Source organism: Apis mellifera, linkage group LG14 (assembly GCF_003254395.2).
Source record: "Apis mellifera strain DH4 linkage group LG14, Amel_HAv3.1, whole genome shotgun sequence".
Taxonomy (NCBI): Eukaryota; Metazoa; Arthropoda; class Insecta; order Hymenoptera; family Apidae; genus Apis; species Apis mellifera.
In genome coordinates, this window is record NC_037651.1 from 2,341,488 (window position 1) to 2,360,190 (window position 18,703).

The window sequence follows — 18,703 nt, forward strand, 5'->3', positions numbered from 1 at the left end:
GCTTTGATACAGGCTGTCTTCAAAATAGTGATATAACAGAAAATAGGGTAATTAAAATGGTTTAAAATGAATCTAAAATATTTTTTATATTTAAAATTTAAAATTCATTAAATTTTTTTGTGTTAGATAAATATAATATCAAAATAATAATTTTTCTATTACCATTTCAATTGAAAAATAATATCTATGTTCGGATCAGAGGCAAAATTTTCACCATTAAATAAATTAACAAAAATTAAGATGCATGAATTATTAAAATTCTATAAAAAAAATTGTAATTCTATTAATATTCAAACTTGATTTTTTCGATATGAATCTACATTATAAGAAAAACTTTATATTTTCGATTCATTTTTAAATCTCACAGTTGTCATACTTATTCTTATTATCGAATCATCTGGATTCAATTCGAATTGAAAAAACAAAAAAAGTAATAATGAGATAAACTGAAAGAAAATTTAAAAGCTTCGAATATTATATGATACATTCTTGAAGTAAAATCATACTCAAAATTATCTTCTTCCAAAATTAAATAATTTTGACAAATACGAATTTGAAAACGAAAAATTATCGTCGATGAAATAGAAATTCACGCCCGATATTAAAATAGAGCACGGTTCCAAATATTTTGTCAACTGCAGAGGGTTGTAGTGACCGATTATCTCCCCACTGACGAGGAACATCGCGTATATGCCCCCTTGAATCTGATCTCCTCAGAGCGGTTGCTTTCCCATTGAAGTGGTTTTAGAGTTTGGGCCACTAATCAGGACAGAGGAGATCGTTTAATCCAGACTTTTGAGCCCGAACACACGAAGCTCGAGTCATCGCGAGCGGATCTCTCCTCACGCTCTATTAATTTTTATGAAATCTTGATCCAGCCAAGACGAACGAACGAACAAAAGCCTGGTCGCACCCCGAAAATTAATTTTTCTCCTGCATGGGGGGGTGATTAAATTTTAATTAAAACACTGCCTTTTGATTGCAATAAAAATTGCAATAAAAATCTTGTGCGCGCTGGCAATAATAATTCGATGTTTAATTAATTTAAATATACATATATGTATGGGGTTTAGTGAAGATATCGAGAAATATCGAGTTGAGAGAATAACGATTAATACAATTTATCGAACTCGTTGAAAGGAAAAGGTTGGAGGGTATGATATTGACTCGAGAAACTGGGAACGAGTATTATTAGAAACTTTTCCCTTCGAAAATTCGATGTGATTAATGTTTCGTTAAAGAAGAATTAAAGTTGAATAAGTATTCGATTGTTTCAAAAGTTTCCTTTTTTTTTTTTTTTTGTTACTGAATTGTATTTTTATGATCTCTCATTTCTCTAGAAGTGATGATAGATTATGTTCATCGATTTATTTGCAAATATTCAAAATGCTTTTTAATTCGAATTGGAACTTGTTAATCTTCCAATATTATTGATTGATGAATTTTAGAAGGTTAGAATAAAAAATAAATCAGATTATATAAATGTATGCAAATAATTTAAAAAAAAAACTTTCGAGACAATCTAATACGCAATCTAGAAAAGAATTCTGTGCTGTGATGGACGAAAAAAAATTTCCATTTTAATACATTATATAGCAGCGTTATTAAAAATATATTATACACTTGTATATAAATTATTTATAAGAAATTTGATGTTTAACGAATTTTAAATTGCATTCGCTTTTGAAACAAAATATATTGTTTCAAAATTTTGTGATTGAACAATTTTTTTCCCCAATTTTTAGACAAATCTAAAGTCTAATCCTAATTCGGATGGAATAAAATTATGAATTTTAAGGTTTATTGAAAGATTATAAAAATTCCTTTTACAAGATCATAATATACATACAATCTAAAATACCATTAAATGCACAGAATTCTTTTCTTGATTGCTTCGTTCTCTGAAATCTCTGACAATTTGAAACACTTCTTTAAAAAGGGAGAAAATTTACGAAAAATACATATCCAAAAGAGAAAGAGAAAAATTTTCCCAAAGAAAGTTCTCTCGTCGAAAAAAGGGGGAAAAAGAAATCGATGATCTCGTGACGCATGAAAATTTTCGAGGACGGGGGAAAATTTCAGACGATGGGAATAAAGTAAAAAAAGAGATGGAAAAGGGAGAATGGAGTCCGACAAAAGTTAGAAACGACCTACTTCGCCGTTTAATTGGCTTCGGTGGTGGTCAGCCACAAAGAGCCAAATGGTAAATACTAATGACTCTTCTTTCATCGGATGGAAAAAACTTCACCACGTGATAGTTTAATTGCTTTTATTAAGATTCGTGTCGTGTCTCACGATGAATCGCAATAAATGCGAATTCCTTTCTTCCCTTATTATTATATATTATATTATATTATATTATCGTGGCGATATACCTCGAGTTTCATTATTACATATCGATCATCTTAATCTTTCTGATAAGTGATATATAGCTTAGTTCAACGTTGTTGTTTTAGATTTTTAAACGGTATATAGAGAGAATAAATTATAAATATTTTTATCCCCTTTGTAGCGATTGTATGCAATAATTTATCCGTATATTATTTCTATTATTCGTATTCCAGGATACTCCATTTTTGATTATTCTGCGAATAGTAATTTTTAGCAAAGGATATATCTCGAGATTTTTACACGGTGAGCTAATCGATTTATTATTTTGAAATTATCCCTAATTCTTTTAATTAAACTAACAAAGAGAGAGTAATGAGTAGTGGTTAATTTATTTTAATGATATATTCGTGAAAAAGAATGGTAAAAAAATAATTTAAACTTGCACTTTCCAAAATTTCTCTCTTGATTTAATTTTTAAAATGAAGATCAAATTATTTTTCTTTGATAATCGAATAGTTAATATACCAATTTATAATATATGAATCAATAATATTTTAAAAAAAAAAAAACTACTTGTGATTACTCCATTGCAAAAAAGAATTAGATTTCCAGCTAAAAAATTGAAAATTTAAAAATAATGTAAGATTAATTTATTTAAAAAGAAATCTTAAAATTCGAACAGCTCCGTCTGGTAATCTTTTTGAAAAAGATTCTTCGCTTGCAAAGTTACATATTCTTCACCCACACAATAAATCGTGTTTTTCGAAGCTAACGCGTAATATCGAACATTAGCCGTCTTCCTTTCAAACGTGCGAAAGAAGTAATCGATAATTTCAATTAAAACGCGCACAGATCGCGTGATAGTGAATTAAATACGATTCTTTCACACTTGATTATCTGTCTGTGATTGAGACTCGCGTTTTACACGCACATTTCCCCCGCAGATTCGCTCTTAAAATTCCGCCTCGCATGCCTTTAACTTTCCCCAACTTTTTTTCTTATACTTGGAAAAATATCTTCGTCGTAACTTTATGATATAAAGAAATAAATATAAGAGAGAAGAACATTTTATGAACAGAGATAAAAGATAAAAACACGTTTTGAAAAACGACAAACGATATTATTCCATAATTTTCTTTCTTTCTCTTTTTTTTTTTTGTTATTCCTTAAAAAAATATTTCTCCCGCCATTCACGTAGAATATATATATATATATCCTCTTCTTCCTCTAATCTCTGATTGTCTATATCAAAGATGGTTCCTTTATTTGTTCGTTCAAAGTACATACTAGTGATAATATTGTATATTTTTTATTAGCTAATAGAGTAGACAAGTCTAAGCCAGGATTCAATTGAGGGGATTGGTGGGAAAGGGACTCGAATCTCTATTTTGTATTCAAGTTTGATTAAGTTTTACGACAATTGAATATTTCAAGGAAAGTGGAAAAATAAGAACAGATGAGAATAAGAATGAAAAGGGAATAATAAACTCATGGAGTATATTTTTTTTGAAATTCAACCTCCTGGATGTACTTTGGAATGTTTGATGATTAAAACTTATATTTAGATCAATATTGAATAGTTTAAAACGGTATTGAAGCAATTTAATATAAACTCCGGGAGCATGATGATGAAGCAAAACCCAAGTTATTCGAAATTTCGAGATTCTCGAAATTCAGAATGCTTCAATTCAAATTTTTTTCCAATTTCAAACAATTCCAAGTCACAAAAGCTTCGATAATCGAACCTTCTCATTTTCTAGACACTAGAAAGTAGCAAATATTCTTCCACTCGATCAAACCATCACAAAGATTCGATCGCTTTCGACCACTGAGCTCCTCGATCGTCTTCGATTGTTATCATTTATCGCCTGTTTAGCAGCGTCTATTTGTTACCCGTTGTTCTATATTCTATTGCGAATCATATCATTGTGATGCTGCACAATACACGCCGTGTGATACATCGCCCCGTCCTTCTCGTCTAACGTTGGAGAATGGATCGAGCGCGATCGACCGGGCAACGCTATTAACCACATATCATTTTCATCGCGAGGGTATTAAATTCAAGCTTTTCATCGGCCCGCCACTCCATTTTCAACCTTCTTTCGAGAAAACGGGCGGCCGTGAACTTTCGTTGAGGAAAAAAGAAAAGAAAGGGAAAAAAGAAAAATAGAACCTTCATTTATTCTCGCGCGAATGGAATTTTTAAATTTTACAAGAATTCTAAGTAATGCAACCTTAAGGATTAGCTTCTCGGTTTCTACTCTCGAGAAACATCTCTAAAAATCCCTGTCGAATCATGTCAAGGCGAATGTATTATTTTCATACGATGGAATCTCGTTTATCCGAGGAGAGAGGGTTGCTCGAACGTTTTAATTGAGAAGTTATTTCGAAAAATGCAAGGAGTGAAAATTATAAGAAGAAGAATTTGAGGAGGATGAAAAAGAGAATTTTTGTTTGGAAATTAATTTTTCTTGAATATAATAATTAAATAAATATATGTAGACGAATAATAAGTGAAATATTTACTTATTTCGATTATTAAAAGATAATATAATTTCTATTTTTATAAAATATGATATATATATATATATATTATTTTTCTTAAAAATTTAAAAATATTTCCAAAGAAATAATCTTTTACATATTGAAGTTGAAATTAACATTCGAGTAACCTTCCTATAATAAAATTCAGTTACACGAATAGATAATTAATCAAATATAGTTTTAGTTATTACATATAAATATATATATATATATATTCTTATATAATAATTATGTAAAGTGATTATTTATTATTTATTAGAATTAAATTAGATAAAATAAATAGCGAATCTCTATCATGTATGTACAATTATGCTGAAACTATTGTGTTCTTTTACACATTCGAATAAACGAGATTCTATTCCTCTTGAATTATAAATTCAGATTTATCGTTGTCTTCAAAATTCCTTATCGATTAAAATAATTTGACAAGTCGAAAGAAGACAATGATGCTACTGAAGTTAAGATATAATTGTTACACTTTTTTAGTTTTATGTTTCATAGTTAGACAATTTTTAGGGAATGATTTAACCGAATGAATTAACGATTAAACGTGCTTAAACGCGATCTGTAAATCAATCAAATCACGTACTTACGAAAATTCATCGATTTCGAACAAAGACCACGAAGAGAAATTATGATGAGATTATAAGATTAAATTCTATAATTTTTCTTCCCTTTTAAATAATTTATCATTTACTTTCTAAAAGAATAATAGATAATGATTATTGATTTTTGATTTATAGAAAGATAAAAAAATTAAGATCATTAAAGAAAGATTTTTCTTTAAATACAAAATATAATTTGTTTTGAATCGATACTCTTTCAAAAATATTAATCATCAATAAAACTTTAAAAAACTTATCACATTTCTGAATCTACCAGAAATATATTTCTCCTTCTTAATTTCAACATATTAAAAAAATACCAAAAATCAAAAGATCAAGAAAAGATTATATAACAATACTCGTCATAATTTTCTCCTGTGGGTCTTCGAATAGTTACCATACACGCACAAACAGTTCCTCGACATTCTCTCCTTGGACCTTTGACGCGTTTCAAAAAATTCGTCGTTCGTTTAAAAAAGAAAGAAAAGGAAAAGGGAAAAAATTAACACGCGATGAAGCTGTGAAAAATCGCGGCGAAACACGCAACAAAATACGCTTCCATATTATATATAAATAAAAATCTATATATGTATATTAACAATTGAACGCTTTTTGCAAAAAAGGATCGTTATATATTCGTTGAGCTTTCATTCGCGTGTACTTAGGACAAATTAGGATCTGGTGTGATCCATTCTTCGTGGACTTCTATCGTTTAACCCACTTCGTGATCGTTTTACGACAGAAGGTTACGCAGTTCCGAATAATGTATATTTAGCTTTTAATTTATTAGTCGTACACGTATTTGCAACGCAGCATAATGCAATAACTCGTTTTAAGCGAGCCGATTACGTAATCAAAAAGCATAAAAGTGCATCGAGTGAAATTGAAAAAAAAATTGATACAGTGATGCCCTCTTTCGACAAACTTTCTTACAAATTTTTATTTCAGATCGTAGAAAAAGTTTTTCATGTCAGTCTCGTTTCAAAGATTTCCAAAATTTAATAAGCAATGGAACAGGCAAATGTCCAAATGTTCAAATGTACATTTTTATAATTTTTTAACTGCGATAAAGTATTGCACTGTGATTACGATTCGATTCACGAATATTATTGAACGTTATCGAGTTATCTAATATTTAGAACCTCAATTCGTCAGAAAATAAAATATGTGTGGGCATTATTGTACATATAATTTTAAAATAAAATCTTTTTAAATTTTAATTGATCGAGTATTTCTTTCTCAATTCAAAGTTTCACTCACAATGTCCTTTTACGCTTTTCTTCGTATACGTATACGAGCTCGATTTCTCTATAATCCAATTGTATATCTTTAATTTATCTTTCATGCATAATATATTGTATATTTGATAGTTGTATCTCCTTGATTAATTTCGTCGAGATTAATTGATTACGATGTTCCGTTTGGAAAAAAAATTTCCTTTCACGGAGAATTATAACAAACGCATATATAAGTTGATGTATAATAATTGTGTACATACGTGCAATAAATGGACGAAATACCGATACGAATCAAGCATATATACGAGAGAGAGAGAGAGAGAGAGAGAGAGAGATGTTCATCGAAACGGCGAAATTTATTCGACTATCGTTCCTTTTCGACATTCAATTCGACGAAATTCTACGAGAGAACATCGACGAAACATTTGTAAACATTGTGGAAAGTGATCACGATCGAAACCGGAACGAAGAAATATTTTCATCGTCGGATTAAATTTTCCAAATTATTCTAACCAATAATTCTATTTATCAGATGTTCCATAAAATTTCCACGAATTTTATGAAACTGTTGAACTTTCGGTTTCGAGAATATCACCAAAGACATTCGAATCTGAAAGAACATTGAGTGAAAGAGATTGAATCCTTTGAAAAAAAATGCTTGATATTCGCCCGTCGAAAAAAAATCTATTTAATTAAGAAAAAATCTTTCACGCTTGAAGAGAAAAGGAAACTTGCTTTTTTTTAAAAAAAAAAAGATAGCAAGTGAAATAAGAATAAACAAGTTAAGTGTAAAATTAAGTGGACTCGTCGAGTTCGAATCCTAAAAAAAAAAAAAAAAAGAAAATAAGAAAAAAAAAAAACGAAAGTACATCCCGACTATACGTGTATATTGGGTTCTTTACAATAAGAGTCAATTATTCTAATCAGCGTGGAGGGGGTGTTGGTGGTAGTCGTGTAAGAGGGAAACGAATGGTATAAACGTGGATAATATTATAGGATTTTGAATGTGTTTCGATTCGTTCAGGTGTGAAAAAAAAAAAGAAAAAGTATCTTCCAAGATGTACAATACTTCGGACGACACGAATGGACAGACAGAATTTCCGATATTTCGAATACTTTGATTTCCCAAATTCGATTTATATTTTTTTAAAAAGAGAAGATTTATTTATCGTAATTGTATGGAAATTTTCCATTAACCCATTAAAGATCAATTTTATTGCAATATTTCTTTATAGTATATTACGAAATTTCATCGTAAATACTTGATATTTTACCTTCGTTTTTCGAATCGCGCAATCAAATAATAGACAATAATAATCAAAAGTATAAAAAAAAAAAAAAAGTTTAAAAGATATACGCTGTGAAATAGTAATTCTATGCGAAAGTAAATTTTCAAAAAAAAAAATCATACGATACGAAACAATATGTAAGTAATCTTATTTTTATATTTGTAAATAATTTTTCAATTTTCGCGCCAATTGTTTCATCACAATAACAATAAAATCCATAATGGATTAATAAAATTTCTATATTCCTCTTCATCTTCAGACGGAATAGAAAGAAAGAAAGTCGCCAAAGAGAATCAGAATTGGAATTAACGAAGAGCAATTGTCGTATAATTAACGAGAGAGGTTAGTTAGGAATGTAAAAAAAAATGGATCCAACATCGTGATCGTCGAGTACTTAATAGCTTGATAGTATATCGATCTTTAGTATTTTGCAATGTGATTAGGTATATAAATTTAACGCTAAATCGTCCTGTGCGGTTTTCGTATGACAATAATATAAAATATAATTCACGTGTTACGAGCAAGCTTGATATCAACACGAAAGAAGGTACAATGTGTACAATGTATATTTAAATACGTGATCGTAGTAAGATGATAAACGCGATATCATAATTTCCATTCCGTATTTGAAATAAACCCCCGTGAAATATCTTTATCATCGTTAACAAGATTAAATTTTCTTCCTCGTTTGAATATCATTCCCAGTGATAATAGCGATAATTTCTCGGTTTAACAGAGTCGAGAAATGAAATTCTTTCGCGGTCCATTTCGCTTCGTGAAACGGCAAATTAAATCGTTCCAATTATTGCATCATATCACGATCAAAAAATTCAAGGAAACACATCGAAGCGTGTTTCCTTGCATTCTTCTCGTAATACTGCACTTAATAATTAATAATTTTGTACTTAACGAGATAGTCTTTCCTTTCGTGTGAATTGAATTACGAATCAAATGAGAAATATTTAAGTTGTTGATTGACAATCTAAAATATTCAAATACGTAAATATTTTATTTTTGACTTCGATACAATATTAAACGAGAAGCTTTATATTTAATAAACGTAATTTATATTAACCCTTACTTGATTAAAATAAAATCATAGACAAATTTTGTTCGATTAAATGCATTAATAAAAATTTTCATCATTAAACTATTAGTATTTCGTATAATATTTTTCATACGTATTGCTTGTGATATTTCTTAAAATGCAATAAACTTAAATAAAAAGATGAGTAAACATTCTCGATTCGACAATTGTATAATCTAAATAAAAAAAAATGCCATTAAAATTTCATTATCGAGTCAAAAAATGATTCATAATCTCATAATCATCCAAGATCATTCAAATATAAAAAAAAAAACGAAAATTTTCCGCGTAATCGGAAATTCAGAGCTGTCCATTGGTGGTCTCAGTCCACCATATTGTTAATGTATCTATTGTAAATGTTTGTATGTAATGTAAAATGTATCTTTGCTTGAAAAGGCGACATATCCTAAGTTATAGAGTTTTGAGACAAGAGAACGAGATGTAAGGTGCGATTAGCATGTCATTGTCCACAACTTCGCGCCATTTTCTTCCTCCTCGTCCGTCCATCATAATTGTTCAAAGATCCGAAATACGCGGGAAATACGAAATATCTTTGGTGAAATGATGAAAAAGGGAGAAAGAATCGGCGAGAGGCAAGAGAATAGGCGATGAAAACAGTGTTCAGGGCTTGCCACGTACATTTATGTACACATATACATAATATATTGTATAAGTAATTGCAACTATTATGAACCATTATATGCGACATTGAAATTTGTATATCATGGATGAATTAAAAGAGGAGAATATCCTGAATAAGATATTATCAGGCGTTGTTCATCTCGAGTGCATTTCTTCTTTTTTTTTTCTTTTTTTTTTTTTCTCTTATATATCTATATATGAAAAAGAAGAAGGATAAAAAAACAAATTAAGATAATTATCAATGATTCGATTAGCCTCGAGACGCTTACGCTAACCCTACCTTTTTATATTTTATCAGGGAAACAGGTATGTGAAAAAATATAGCATGCTTCCGTCGATTTTTCATGGCGGACGACGTAGTTATAGCTATTGTCGATTTGCATGTTTAGTTTTATGTGGTTATGTGACCGTAATTTTAATCGTCGCATGATAATTAAGAAGTATATTGCGTAGATGTGCAATGAATTGTTCGCGAGAAATGTTCACCGTTAAAATGGATCGTATCTAAAGATTTATATATTAAATTTTCCTTCTCTCCTTTCACTCGAAATATATTTTTATCTAATTTGTCCGTTTTATTGCTGAACATTTCGTTCTTAACGCTGAAAAAATGAGATGTAAAAACGTACGAAATATTGTTTAAATTAATTATATTACAATTTATTTAAATTCGATTAAAAGTACGATATTTAAATAATTTTATTTTCACTTAATAACAATAGGATAGAAAAATGTCTTTTCAAATTGTTATTCGTGAAATTTTTTATTAGTTTTGGATTAAAAATAACTGTAAGAAAGAAGATTTTAATAAAAGAATCCAATATTCAAGATAGACAGGGAAAACAAACAGAGATAATCTGATGAATTTTAAAAATGCCACAGAATACGCAGCTTATTTCAAGACCTATTATTTGCAAGGTCTTTTATTTGCATTTCACGAAACAACACAGAAATTCTAAAATTTTAAAAATTTCCCAATGAATACCACGTTATTCGTACGTTTTTCACATTCTAAAAATAAAAATATTTCTTACAATTGTAGTGCCCCCAAAGGAAGATCCAATATATATGTGCACCATTGGATACCCAATTTTATTATTAATATTAATATATTAATATTAATCAGAGTTTCAAGATAATTATTGATAAACGCGTTATCCAAAGGTCCACATGATTATTATTGCGATTATTATAGATATAGATTCAGGCATTCGCTCTATATAAACTCTCTGAACCGCATCGAAAACTGAATGCTAATGAGGGGGATCTGGGAAGATTTGAGAGTAGCCATGGAGATGGTGGAACCACACAAGGGATGGAACAGTTAAAAGTTAACACGGAAATAGATTTTAATTTAACTTTCGCGTATACAGAAAGTTTTCCTCTTGCATCCCATGAATAATTCAGTGAAATTTAACGTGAACTTCAAGAAGGATCCTGTAATACCGCCATTTGAATAATTAAAATGCTTAACGGTTCGGCTAGTTAAACAATAGCGTCTAATAGCTTTGTTTAACAAAATTTTACGCATACTATTATTATTATTATTACGTACGTACACCCGTGAAATATCAACGATGATTCAAAGTTTCCCAGTTTTTCCACTCTACTTTGCCAGGGGAAATTTGTTGTAAAAAAAAGTTAAAGTATATCCTCGCACGGATAATCAGGTCAGATTGTATCTAGAATATTTCTTTCCAGATATATTACATATATTATCGCAAAGTTTGTTCATGTACTCTGCGCTTTGTTAAATTTATTATACATCACTGAATCTTCAACGCTTCTGCAAGAAGTTTATTTTATTACAGTTATGTTTATGATGTGTTTGGTTTTGCATGTTATTTTTCTTGCACGAGAAGTGGATACTTTCTTATTTTTTTTCCCAATTTTTTTAGGGAAAGGGGGACGGATTTTTTAATTACAAATTTTTGCAGCACACCGTAATTTTTTGGATGAAAATTTTTAAATGATAATTTGATAATATATGATTGTACGTATGAATGTTTAATGATATATTTTTTTTTAATATTTTTTCTTTTAAATAAATATTAAGAAGAGAAAAAATATTTAAAAATATATCTAAATAAAATATTTAGTAATAAGTATATTTTCATCTGATAATAATCTATATTGATTGATTTATTTGTAAATCATATTAATAGTAAATAATTTTAATAAATTATATAGGCTTTATCATATCAAATTTTGTTACACAATATCTTGTTCTGCATGCAATATATTTAAAATAGATAAATATTAAAATAGATAAGATTTTAGATTTTATATTTAGATTTATTTTTATTTTATTTATGCATGTTATCTACTAATACTAATTTTTATTAAATATGTTTATAAATAAACTGTGGATATTTATGTATAATTTGAATGTACAAAAATCTATGGAATGCACACAATATATTAAAAATATATTGTATTGTATTTAAACTCTATTTTTGATCATAAAGATTTGATTTTAAAATAAAATAAAAATCTACAGTCTATTTATAAGTAATTGACACGAAGGAAAATTGTTGAAATGATGCAATTTTAATTCGACCTTGTAATTAATTTTCTCTTTTCACGTTCCTTCTAACGATCACGAATAACTAACTATTGCTTCAACTATGATAAACTACATGTCGATCGAAATTAATACGTGCATTCTGTATGCCAATACGATATTTTCCAAATAATTCTTATTTCTTAGAACTCAAGATATTTTTACATTGAAATTTTATCTAGCATCGCTTTTTCGATTTTCAACAATTGCCTGTTCCCTTTCTTGTATCTTTTTTCAGCTCTATATTTTTTCTTTTTTCATATTTTACACATTTGTTTTCCCTAACTTTTCTTTGATCGAATGAAAAAATTCATGAGAATCCTGCCAATAGAAATTCTTTTATTCTAAAGTATAAATATCGTTGGATTAAATTTTGATTAAAATAAATTACAAAAGTTTAAATATTCCAAAAATATTGATAAATTATTCAAAGTTTTGTATATTTAATTATATACATATATGAAATAAAAAACCTAAATACTTTATGATCCAACAATATCAATTGAATATCGAAAAATAGAAAGAAGCTAAGTACGATCGCATGTAGTTTACGTTAAAATAAAATTTCAAATAAGTGATTTGGAATCGCGATTGATCGAATTTCCCTCGACAAAAAAAAAAGAGAGAAAGGAAAAGGAGAGCTGAGGCAGCTGGAGAAAAAAAGAGAAAAAAGTCATCGTGATCACATATCCAGGAAACAAAAATTCAATTCACTTCGACGTAGATTGAAAAAAAGAAAGGAAAAAAAAAAAAAAGAAAGGAAAGAACTACTTGTCCTAAAGTGTCACGTGTCGCTTTATCCCTCTACTCCATAGCAGGTTCTGAAAACGTATTTAGGTACTTGGGGCTCTCCGTGGGCGAGTTGCGGTGCGGATTTTCTCAGACCAGCCAACCACCACCATCACCAACCACCATCACCAACCACACATCCACATCCACAACCACACACGTACAACCAATCAAAAAAAAAAAAAATATATATATAAAAAATAAAACACACCTATCCCTGATCGCTTCACCAGCACGGTGAGTCTTACTTCTCTATCATTTCTATAATTTCTCCTGTTTATTATCCTTTGTCTATACGTGTTTGTCTATATGCACTTCGATGAATCGAGTATATTGTGTCATGATGTTAACACGAATAGAGTGTTTTTTAGTAACAAAATCTTCCAACTGCGTATCAATGATAATTTTATAATATGGAGATTTTATTTTATGAACTTATTGAAGATGGAAAATCTGTTAATTTTCTTTATTTCCATCTTTATGTTATATATATATGTATATGATTGAGTAATTCAAAGGAAAAATTTTTAATTTAGGAAGATAAAGTTACCATAATTTCTATGGATTTATGTATATTATTCATAAATTTCATCTTTATTAGATTTATGAAATTTATGAAAAGGATAATATTAAATATGATGTAATTTTCATTCAAAGATTTAAATTAGACAAAATATGATAATTTGAAAATGATTAATTTAAAAAGGGATTAAATTTATAAATTGGAAAGGAGTTAAAAAAATTTGTACCTTTGCTTAACACTCTATTTGTGACCACTGAAATTCTTTGCATCATAATATACAGGAAAGATATACTTTTATTATTTTCTTGAGTCCTCTAATTGTTGCAAAAAATATCTTGGATTCAATTTACTTCGATTCATCGAACTTTCTGTTTTTCATTTAAAAGTTTCAATTAATAATTTTGCTTTTTCATTGTTATCTTGCTACTTGTACATTGCTTGAACTGATTTTTTTTTCTTTTTTAGCAATTTATATTTTCTCTGTTGCTTTATTGCTTGTTGAATTATCAATGAATTGAATTATCAATGAGACCAATAGGTGCTTAGCTTTGAGAAAAACTTTGAAGATTTTTCTTTATTATTGAAAATTTGCGTGCATTTTTTACGGAAATATATCTAGATACATCTTTGAAACCAAATATATATATATTTTACGTTTAAACAATTTTCAATGATTTTTCTTTTTAAAGATATAACAATTTCCAATTTCTTTCTTTCGATTCAATCAATTTTGAAAAATAAACTTTTTGAATTTTTGAATTTAAATATCCAAAAAAAAAAAGAAAAGAAAAGAAAAGAAATAATACTCAATGTATCAATTGTTGTTTAAATTGTACATTTCAAATGCTAATTAATCGCGTAATAAAATATGCTTCAGCATGCACCTTGTCCCTTAAATTATTTTATAAATATTAGACGACATTTAGTAAAATTAATTATTTATAACTTCTTTGCTTCGTTTTTTTTTTTACAAGATAACCCAAACAGAGATAACATGTAATTTCGAAAGAAATTTGCATTAGGGCTGGGCGAATATAATCGAATATCTATTCCATAATTTGCAAAGTAGTAATAATGACAATTCGTCGAGGCCTAATAAATGTACATTAAATTACCATCATAGTATAGTAATCGCTTATTGCAGATAATATTTTTGTTAATAGAGAAAAATTTATGTTATCCGTAAATATATTTACTTGTTTATGTAAGCTACGTAATGTGTCTCGAAACAACAACACGAAACAATAAAACACACATAAACTGTGAAAATGTCTACGAGCAAGCGTATGGATGACAAGTATTGATGAAAGAAATTCATATTTAAATTAATTGAATGTCAAAAGCGTGATATCGTGCCAAATTATGCTGCAAGATGTGCTTCTGATTTGCCACTATTATAAATGTAACAGCAATTCTCTGTTCCGCACGGATTACTCCTCCATAGATTTACCAACAAAATTATTATGAAAATTGGCTTCGTCAAGGCGGTGATTTCAAACGTATCTCTCATGCTTTATGAAAATTCAAATTGCTTCGCGAGATTATCTGAAAACTTACTGAAATCCATCGACCAAGAAACCTACTATTCGTGATTTAACAAATTAAACGATTTATATTACAAATTTTACCCTAAACTTTTGTTAAAGAACATAAATAATTCACATAGCTGAATTTCAAATGAATATTTATCAATGGCGAGTTTAGATACGAATATTAAATTGGCAAAAGTTTATCCAGTCGAGGAAACGTTCGATCAATTCATTCAATTAAATTAAAGTTTAATTTTCTTTTAATTTTAATTTACAAAATTTGATTCGAAAAGGAAGATAAAGAGAATGTAAAATATCTTTGAAGGATCGATTCTGAATATAATTGCATACATTTCAAATGAAGCTTAATTTTCAAATTATCAAGTAATTTAATTTTGTTAGAAATGCCTGTCCAAGCAACCTGCCAATCTTCACAATTTTTCAATATTGAATAATTACTTGTATAGAGGCGTTTTCAATCTCTTATTTCTTAAAAAGATCTAGAACTCTTCTTATATATATATTTGTTTAATAAACAAAAGAAAATAAAATAAAACTTCATAATTCTTGAATAATTCCAAATACTATATAACAAATTTTAATTCAAGAGAAAGCTAAGAATAAGCTTCATCTAAAATTTTTCCATTATCTCTATGCCTGCAATTTCAATTCTCCAATAACAATAAAATATATTCAAATCGATCCGATTGAAATATGAATTTAAAAAAAAAGAATAGCTATATTTTTGGAAAAAATAGAATAGATCAATCAATCATTGTCATCCATATATGCCTTCGAGAGCATAATCCACCACATCCACCACAGAACACGCACGACAAAAGAGAAGGGACAGAAGATATGCGATTTCACAAACACAAACAAAAAGAAAATGGAAGGGAAGGAGCGTGAAAGACCAAATTACGTGTGTAATTTTTCAGAGTGTAAGCCGAGCTGGTACTACCACGACGGAATCTGCGTGCACAAGTGCCCTAGAGGAACTTACGGCGTTTCTGACGAGTCAAAGGCGGTTTGCTCCGGCTGCCATTACTCCTGCCTAACTTGTTCAGGACCTTCGAACACCGAGTGCACCAGTTGCCACGAGGACGCCGAGTTTTCGTCGAGCCTCGACGAGTCCGTCTGCATCCTACGCGACCTCACCTGGACCATGCACTCCACCTTCTGGTTCTACCGGATGACCATTCTGTTCTCGACCAGCGTCCTTTTGTTCATCGTGATAATCATGTACGTGGGTGTCAAGTGGTATCTAAAGAACAGAAATTCGTACAGATACAGCAAGGTGTACTCCTCGAGCAATGGGGACGCGCGCAAGGACAATTTGCAAAATGGTTACATCTCTGATAGTGAATAAAGAAAATGAACATTGAGAAGAGAGAATAATATTGAACGAGTCAGAGATATTTCAAGATTATGGATAAGAATATTTCGATGGCATGTGATGTTTCGTTTATGGTGTAATTGAATAGTTATAATTGTGAAGTTGATAAGAGTTTGTAAGGATGATTCGATTCGAGGAGAAAGGAGGATTCCGTCCTTCCAGTTTGCCACGTTCCAATTCACGTATGTCAAGTAAAGAGTTGTTAATGATCTCCCAGTGAATATCGAGAGTGCATTTACGTTGTGATTTCACGAGGTTATACGCAAAGTATTTAAAGAAAATTGTGGGATTTTAAGAGCTTTTAGTACTCGTAGTATGTTTAAGTTTTGAAATCAATTCGATTCGATTTTTTTGTTTCTTTTTTATTAACGAGTACTATAAGTTTTTAAATTTTGATACTCTTATTTTTCTGACATCCCGTCTTACCACGAATGAAATGAAGTAGAATAGACTTATTATTATTAGAAATAATCACACACAATTTTATAATTTATATGTTATCGAACTTGATATTTAATCAAATTAAATCATTCCACGTGCGTGTACGTAAGATTTTCTTGGAATTTTCTTTGGAAATTCCAAGATTCATAATTTAAGTTCGCCGTTACTTTTAAATTGTGAAAATTTGCAAAGATTTACGAGAATTTTAAATACGTAATAGATAGTTCTTAATACGTAAATAGAGTATAAGTTTAGAATTTAAAAATTGTAAAAATTTACACAACAGGTTTTCTTAATTTAAATTAAAGCTTAAAGCTCGACGTTCGGAATTGTCGGAAATTTTAATCGAGACACGGATTGAGTTTATCGAGTTTCGATTTTCAGTTGAATTAACATTTAATAATTAAGTGTGCGTAGCCATTATTCGATCATCGTTAAGGGGATAAACTAAATTACACACAGCGTCTAGTGTATCTTGTGCTCGTCGATAATCAAAATTAAAATTGCATTATATTCTGCAACTAACTGTAACACAATTTGCTGTCCGAGTTCCTAGACCGCACTAGAGCACATTGTAATTAATTGATACACCGGTCAAATTGCTATGTGATACTATTTATATAAATTGCATTAAACATACGAGACGCAAATAAAGTATAATAGCATTTCCTAACGACCAAAGACTGTTGCACAACTGCTCAGTTAAGAGTGAATCCTAGATATATAAAATCAAAAGTGAATATTAAAATTAATTAATTAGATCTCTCAGATTAACCTTTTTTTAATACAGATATCATAAGGGGAAAAAAAGATTCATAATTCATAAGGATGATATGGAATGGAAGAATCCATATTTTCAAAATTATATTCTTTTTTTTATCATCTTCTATATCTGAGCAGATTTATATGCATAAGATATCGACTTTTTTAGAATAAAGTTAAAATACATCCGAATATTTAATATAATTTTTACAATAAATATCAAGATGTTAAAGAAAAATGTGTATTGATTAAGGAATAATTGACTTTTGAATTGAGAAATCTAATTAATAATAATAGCTAAATCTAACACTTGTTTTATACATATATATATAATGTTTGAAATGAAATTATAATGTTAATTATCATTGTTATAAATTGAAAAAAGTGAGACATTAAATAGAAATTTCACTAATGAAATATAATTACTATTTTTATCCATTGAACTATTGAAAATTATCATTTTATATGATATTAGAATAAAAACTATTGTAATAATAACCCAACTTTATTAAATCATTTCGATAACTAACAAAATTCACGACAATTTATTATTATTTCCAGAATCAATGATCGTTTAAATTTTTTTTATTTTCAGTTTCGTCATGGATCTATAATATACAACAAATTATAAGTAAAACAATCACGTACATATGGTAATATGGAATGAAATATATAAGTGAAATATATATCATTTTTTTTTTTTTTTTTTAGTTAAAATAATATAAACACAATACTAGAAAATATGTAAAGTTAAATAAATTGTTTTCAAATGAAAAATCTGTTTATACCTTTCTCAATAAAAAATATTGTAATTAACCTGGCAATTTTAAAATGCAATAAAAAAAGATAAAAATTTGATAAGAAGAAAAATAGCAACTTTGTGTTTTTTAACGTAAAACTACTTTCCTTTCACGAATGCAAACGTTAATAAATAAAAGGATTGTCACAATGATGGAAAACGTAT

The 18,703-nt window shown here is 28.8% G+C and overlaps 1 long non-coding RNA gene across 6 annotated transcripts in view; it reads left to right on the forward strand.

The window, feature by feature from the left end:
- The window catches only part of LOC100577945, a 274,124-nt gene extending 255,668 nt beyond the window's left edge, over window positions 1–18,456 (forward strand). For 5 of the 6 annotated variants that reach the window (XR_001705521.2, XR_001705518.2, XR_001705520.2 and 2 more), the window contains one exon: window positions 16,079–17,730. This is a non-coding gene — a long non-coding RNA (furin-like protease 1). Of the gene's footprint in view, window positions 1–16,078; window positions 17,731–18,334 lie in introns of those variants that run through there. The other variant, XR_001705522.2, reaches the window with a different exon arrangement.
- Window positions 18,457–18,703: the final 247 nt, after the last annotated feature.